The sequence below is a fragment of the Bufo bufo genome, chromosome 2 (assembly GCF_905171765.1).
Source record: "Bufo bufo chromosome 2, aBufBuf1.1, whole genome shotgun sequence".
In the NCBI taxonomy this organism is placed as follows: Eukaryota; Metazoa; Chordata; class Amphibia; order Anura; family Bufonidae; genus Bufo; species Bufo bufo.
In genome coordinates this window covers 615,630,266-615,636,265 of record NC_053390.1, presented here as the reverse complement: position 1 = coordinate 615,636,265, position 6,000 = coordinate 615,630,266, and positions in this window count along the sequence as shown.

Sequence of the window (6,000 nt, the reverse complement as noted above, 5' to 3'; positions counted from 1 at the left end):
TGATCTTGATGACTTATGTGTCGGCTTTATACTACAGCGTTACCATTTCCCTGCTGCTGTCTGTTCTGTTTGTGCGGAGTTAGGCCCAGCTATGTGTATGCCTTATACTACAGCGTTACCATTTTCCTGCTGCTGTATGTTCTGTTTCTGCGGAGTTAGGCCTAGCTATGTGTATGCCTTATACTACAGAGTTACCATTTCCCTGCTGCTGTCTGTTCTGTTCCTGCCAAATTAGGCCCAGCTATGCATATGCCTTATACTACAGCATTACCATTTCCCTGCTGCTATCTGTTCTGTTCCTGCTAAGTTAGGCCCGGCTGTGTGTATGCCTTATACTACAGCGTTACCATTTACGAGCTGCTGCTGCTGTCTTAATATTGCTGAGGACAACCAGCATGGACTACTTTTTTGCCCTTGGACTTTATCCACTATCGAGTATTAGAATTCTCTTAAACTGGTGTGCATGCTTCATTTTTGCGCATGTTCTCTGTTCATCATATATTGTTAATATTTATATATATATTCTGACACAGTGAGAGGTTTTGTCTGGCAAGGCAGGTATTTTCCTCCCAGCATGTGCTGCTGGGCTGATTTACAGACAGGTGAGGTCAAATACCGGACCAGATTTTAAGTACCGGTCCGGGTTTTGGCAGCACTTGGCTATCCTTAAATAGGCAGCTGGGCTCAGAAGCGAGGTCTCTGTGTTGGTATCTGGGAGCCTTATGTCTGGATGAAGGCTTGCTACCTGTTTGGCGTGAAAACAGGTTGGTGCTGCTATCAGTAAGGACTCTTTGAGGCAGAATTGCCGCATGATATGAATTACCACCAACACCGCAAGGTGACTTTTTGTTTGAATATGAGTGCTTGTTTTGTCAATTGCCTAAAGTGTTAATAAAACACTGAACAGTTTGATCCAAAGAACTTGTTGTTGCCTCTATACTGAGTCTGCTAATCCTGTCTACCAGAGCTAGTCCCCACAATATATATTATATATATATATATATTTGTTTGAATAAAATACAATCATGCGGTGTTACGCTTCATTCACCCAAAAACTTTTTTTACTTTATTTAATTTTATATGTTATAATTTTGCTTTACTTGGGTTTTGGGCAGCCCTGGTGTGGTTCTTACTAAAACTAGGTGGGGACCGCATGTGGGCTTCCCTTGTCAAAAGGTCTTGTGCAGTTAACATTGTACAGGACTGATTGAGGAACCTAATTACATTTTATTATTTCATTATTTTCTTGTTTGTTTTTATTAGGAGTTAGGTTCAAACATGGTGTTGTCTGTCGTCTTGAACAGGATGCCTGACTTCCATGTTGACCTCTCCACATGGTTGGGTGTGACTGGCATTATACTCATCACTGTGGTTATCTGGTTTTAGGAATGGAGCGTTATTGCCACATGCATATATCTATATATACATTTACATTTTATGTGACTTCTTGATATCTATGTAATGATAATTTGCATATATGATTTTTATATAATCACAGCTTTTAACTTTGCAATAAAAACTGTGGTATATACACTGCTCAAAAAAATAAAGGGAACACTTAAACAACACAATGTAACTCCAAGTCAATCACACTTCTGTGAAATCAAACTGTCCACTTAGGAAGCAACACTGAGTGACAATCAATTTCACATGCTGTTGTGCAAATGAGATAGACAACAGGTGGAAATTATAAGCAATAAAGGAGTGGTTCTGCAGGTAAAGACCACAGACCACTTCGCAGTTCCTATGCTTCCTGGCTGATGTTTTGGTCACTTTTGAATGCTGGCGGTGCTTTCACTCTAGTGGTAGCATGAGACGGAGTCTACAACCCACACAAGTGGCTCAGGTAGTGCAGCTTATCCAGGATGGCATATCAATGCGAGCTGTGGCAAGAAGGTTTGCTGTGTCTGTCAGCGTAGTGTCCAGAGCATGGAGGCGCTACCAGGAGACAGCCCAGTACATCAGGAGATATGGAGGAGGCCGTAGGAGGGCAACAACCCAGGAGCAGGACCGCTACCTCTGCCTTTGTGCAAGGAGGAACAGGAGGAGCACTGCCAGAGCCCTGCAAAATGACCTACAGCAGGCCACAAATGTGCATGTGTCTGCTCAAATGGTCAGAAACAGACTCCATGAGGGGGATATGAGGGCCCGACGTCCACAGGTGGGGGTTGTGCTTACAGCCCAACACCGTGTAGGACGTTTAGCATTTGCCAGAGAACACCAAGATTGGCAAATTCGCCACTGGCGCCCTGTGCTCTTCACAGATGAAAGCAGGTTCACACTGAGCACATGTGACAGACGTGACAGAGTCTGGAGACGCCGTGGAGAACGTTCTGCTGCCTGCAACATCCTCCAGCATGACCGGTTTGGCATTGGGTCAGTAATGGTGTGGGGTGGCATTTCTTTGGAGGGCCGCACAGCCCTCCATGTGCTCGCCAGAGGTAGCCTGACTGCCATTAGGTACCGAGATTAGATCCTCAGACCCCTTGTGAGACCATATGCTGGTGCGGTTGGCCCTGGGTTCCTCCTAATGCAAGACAATGCTAGACCTCATGTGGCTGGAGTGTGTCAGCAGTTCCTGCAAGACGAAGGCATTGATGCTATGGACTGGCCCGCCCGTTCCCCAGACCTGAATCCAATTGAGCACATCTGGGACATCATGTCTCGCTCTATCCACCAATGTCACGTTGCACCACAGACTGTCCAGGAGTTGGCAGATGCTTTAGTCTAGGTCTGGGAGGAGATCCCTCAGGAGACCGTCCGCCACCTCATCAGGAACATGCACAGGCGTTGTAGGGAGGTCATACAGGCACGTGGAGGCCACACACACTACTGAGCCTCATTTTGACTTGTTTTAAGGACATTACATCAAAGTTGGATCAGCCTGTAGTGTGTTTTTCCACTTTAATTTTGAGTGTGACTCCAAATCCAGACCTGCATGGGTTGAAAAATTTGATTTCCATTTTTTTATTTTTGTGTGATTTTGTTGTCAGCACATTCAACTATGTAAAGAACAAAGTATTTCAGAAGAATATTTAATTAATTCAGATCTAGGATGTGTTATTTTTGTGTTCCCTTTATTTTTTTGAGCAGTGTATAATATTCTTGAAGCCATGTCATCATTTTGGGAGTTATTCTTCTAATTTTTATGGTTGCTATCATGTGACCGCATAGACAGGATGTGTTTGTGGCTCAGCTTGCGTTCAATTTCTGGTGCGAACACCTGATCTGTTATCATGTGAACCTGTCTATGGACACTCGCGTCCTGTATGTGTTCCTCCTTCGATGCGAATTATGTGATTGCATCACATGTTTCTTTATGTAATGCGGAAGCAATGCGCCGACATGCGCAGTTAACCAAACGGGACACTATATCGGATCTATGTTGGTTAGTTCTTGGCCCCTTCCATTATGTTTTTAATCCGTACACCTGATATTGTAATGACACAATTGGTTTTGGACATCATTTATTTTTTATGTAATTTTGATGAATTAAGCACATATTATGGATTCACATAGTTTAATTGAAGTTATCAATCTAGTCACAGTATGGATACTTGTATATTATGTCAATTTTTTTTTAAACAGGATTTTTTATTTTTAGACACATAACTAATCAAACAAATTAATTGTAAATCAATGATTAACCCCTTCATGCCCAGCGCCGTACATGTACAGCGCAACCGGATGTGACTTAAAGCCCAGCGCCGTAAATATACGGCGGGCTGATCAGGCGGGTGAAGGAGCTGCGCAAAAAGGATATTATTGTGTAGAACTTAAATAAATAAAAAAAGATTGACATATTAGGTATTTCCACATCCATAAGGTCCTGCTCCATAAAAATCCCACATGACCTAACCCGTCAGGTGAACACCGTAAAAAATAAAAAAATAAAACTGTCCTAAAAGCCATTTTTTTTTGTCACCTTACATCACAAAAAGTGTAATACCAAGCGATCAAAAAGTCATACGCACCACAAAATAGTACCAATCAAGCCGTCATCTCATCCCGCAAAAAATGAGACTCTACCAAAGACAATCGCCCAAAAATAAAAAAAAACTAGGGCTCTCCAAATATGGAGACACTGAAACATGATTTTTTTAAATTCAAAAATGCTGTTATTGTGTAAAACAAATAAATAAAAAATGTATACATATTAGGTATCGCCACGTCATTAAGAACCTGCTATATAAAAATATCACATGACCTAATCTTTCAGGTGAACACCGTAAAAAAATGTAACTAAAAAGTGTGTAAAAAAAGCCATTTTTTGTCACCTTACATCACAAAAAGTGTAATAGCAAAAGATCAAAAAGTCATACGCACCCTAAAATAGTACTAATCAAATCTCATACATAAAAAAATGATCCCCTACACAAGACAGTCGCCAAAAAAATAAAAAAAAACTATGGCTTTCAGAATATAAAGACACTAAAAAGTAATTTTTTCAAAAATGTTTATTATGTAAAGCTGAAACAAACAAACAAAAAAAGTAGTGATATTTGGTATTGTCGTATCCGTAACAACCTGCTCTATAAAAATACAACATGATCTAACCGGTCAGATGAACATTGTAAATAACAAAAAATAAAAACTGTGCTAAAACTATTTTTTGTTACCTTGCCTCACAAAAAGTGTAATATAGAGCAACCAAATATCTATGTACCTAAAATAGTACCAACAAAATAGTACCAACAAAACTCCCGTAGTTTCCAAAATGCGGTCTTTTTTTGGATTTTCTACTCTAGGTGTGCATCAGGGGGACTTCAAATGTGACATGGCAGCTTAAAATTATCCCAGTGAAATCTGCCTTCCAAAAACCATATGGCGTTCCTTTCATTCTGCGCAATGCCGTATGCCGTACAGCAGTTTACGACCACATATGGGGTGTTTCTGTAAACTACAGAATCAGGACAATAAATATTTAGTTTTGTTTGGCTGTTAACCTTTGCTTTGTTAGTGGAAAAAAATTTATTGAAATGGAAAATCTGCCAAAAAAAAGTGAAATTCTGACATTTTCATTTCCATTATTTCTTGTGGAACACCTAAAGGGTGTAGTTTCTAAAATGCGTTCATTTTTGGGTGGTTTCTATTATCTAAGTCTCACATTATGTAAGACTTCAGACCTGAACTGGTCCTTAAAAAGTGGGATTTGGAATTTTTCTGAAAAATTCCAAGATTTACTTCTGAACTAGTGTTGAGAGCGAATATTCCAATCACGAATTTTAGTCGCGAATATCGCTACTTCGAGAATTTGCGAATATTTAGAATATAGTGCTACAGTCAGTTCCATAAATATTGGGACATCAACACAATTCTAACATTTTTGGCTCTATACACCACCACAATGGATTTTAAATGAAACAAATAAGATGTGCTTTATCTGCAGATTGTCAGCTTTAATTTGAGGGTATTTACATCCAAATCAGGTGAACGGTGTAGGAATTACAACAGTTTACATATGTGCCTCCCACTTGTTAAGGAACCAAAAGTAATGGGACATAATAATCATAAATCAAACTTTCCCTTTTTAATATTTTGTTGCAAATCCTTTGCAGTCAATTACAGCCTGAAGTCTGGAACGCATAGACATCACCAGACGCTGGGTTTCATCCCTGGTGATGCTCTGCCAGGCCTCTACTGCAAATGTCTTCAGTTCCTGCTTGTTCTTGGGGCATTTTCCCTTCAGTTTTGTCTTCGGCAAGTGAAATGCATGCTCAATCGGATTCAGGTCAGGTGATTGACTTGGCCATTGCATAACATTCCACTTCTTTCCCTTAAAAAACTGTTTGGTTACTTTTGCAGTATGCTTTGGGTCATTGTCCATCTGCACTGTGAAGCACCGTCCAATGAGTTCTGAAGCATTTGGCTGAATATGAGCAGATAATATATGCTCGAATCACTTCAGAATTCATCCTGCTGCTTTTGTCAGCAGTCACATCATCAATAAATACAAGAGAACCAGTTCCATTGGCAGCCATACATGCCCACGCCATGACA